Source organism: Penaeus monodon, chromosome 23 (genome assembly GCF_015228065.2).
Source record: "Penaeus monodon isolate SGIC_2016 chromosome 23, NSTDA_Pmon_1, whole genome shotgun sequence".
NCBI classification, from domain to species: domain Eukaryota; kingdom Metazoa; phylum Arthropoda; class Malacostraca; order Decapoda; family Penaeidae; genus Penaeus; species Penaeus monodon.
Genome location: NC_051408.1, coordinates 24,063,673 through 24,065,449, shown reverse-complemented (window position 1 = coordinate 24,065,449; position 1,777 = coordinate 24,063,673).

Here is a 1,777-nt window from a genome sequence, read left to right as displayed (position 1 = left end):
AGAACAAGCTCCTGGACGAATATAAGTGGATTTGGTGATGGGTAAGATGGGAATTAGGTTTTCCTACTGCCACTAGCAGGTGTCACCAACTCATAGGCTCATCTCCTGCTGGTTTGATTAGGTCTTGCATGACCATTACCTTAGTTCCTTCATCACATCTTCCTGCTATGCCAGGGAAATGGTACATGGAGTATACATTGCAAGCAGCTGCACTCCTTCCTTCAAGTGTATGTGCAGCTTCGGTCCAGGCATCTCACTTAACACCTTCCCTTGCTTGAAATCCTCTTTCGCCATCAGCACATCTGCATAGAGGACTCAGTTGGCAAAAAATTTGACGATGGTGGATTGGCTCCCATGCTAGCATTGGCTTGCCAGCCTCTTTTGTATCTGCAGTTATTGATCGCACTTTTCCTTCACGTTGCTGAAGATTGTTTTTCAAAGGGATCTGCTTAGATAGTCTTCAGGTATAATGTGGGGCTTCTTCACATCCAAGACAAAAGGGGTTTGGAAAGATGAGGAAGTACATTTATCCAGCTTGTAACTGTTGCTGTACCATATTTCATCTTTGCTCTAAAAGAGCTGATTAGGTTGTGTGTACCATCGGGATTATACAGCACAAATCCTTATCCAAATTCAAGGTCTGACTGATTCCTTCCAAGGGTCTTGGAGCTGTTGATTTCTGTGATGTTTGCTCTTGTATCCGGCACAACATCGACCAGTTCCAATGCTGTCTTGGTCTCAATGAGTAAGCTAATTCTGGCGATGGAGGTCCTATCTGACATGTAGTTAAAGCCTGAGTACTTGAGCCACTTTGTAAAGTAGTTATTGAACTAAGATTTGCTGTCAACTTTCCTTTCTGATGCTTTTCACTTATTCCTTTGGTCAAACAACCTTTGGCAAAGTGCCCTTTCCTGTCACATTTGCAATACACAGAATCCTTTGCTTGTCATTATCCATTATATACATGGGCCGCATCTATGGCAACATTTACTTCTTGGTGTATCTGTAGGTTTACTTACATCTGGAATTGTTTTTGTCTGTGACCACTGGTCTTCATACTTTTCTTGTAAGAAGACATGGCATATGCTGTGCCCTGCATCTGTCCTAGGTCTTTTGGTGATGACTTGCCAGATTCATGGATGATACAAGCTGTCACGAAATCATCTGAAGTAGAGTCAGAATTCAATTCATGTATCATTCAGGATCTTCTCGTTCCTTACTCCTATAACGATTATATGGCAAATCTGATAGTCATTGCAGCTCTGCATTTGCATAGCTCCACAATTTCAGCAGCTTCTTGAAGCTTTCACCTTGTTCCTGCTTCACTTTTGAGAAGTTAAATCTCTTAACTGCCTCGTTTTTTTTGCTGCTTTACAAAGTCCTATAAACGTTGGAGCACATACTCACTTGAAAGTGAAGAGTCCAATGGCACATTCATCCAATGAACCAGTATCCACTTCATCTGCACAGAAAGAAACTGTCTCAGTAGTCCTACCATTCTCACTTGAGCTTGGGTCCGTTGGAGGGTAGCAGGTGGGTATCTGTACCCTCAGGGTTGCAATCCTGTGTAACCTTGCTTCCCTTTCCCGTGGTGTAGCACTATAGCACGAAGAAATAGTCGAAAATTCCGTGAAAATTCGACTAAAATGCGACCGGCAGCAACAAGGTAGGAGTGTAGGTGAAGTGAGAGGTCTTACGGATGATGGAGTGGGGGAAATCCCAATTAGTTGGGCTGTCAGCTGAGTTGCAGGTTGTCCTCCAGCATAATGTATCTACG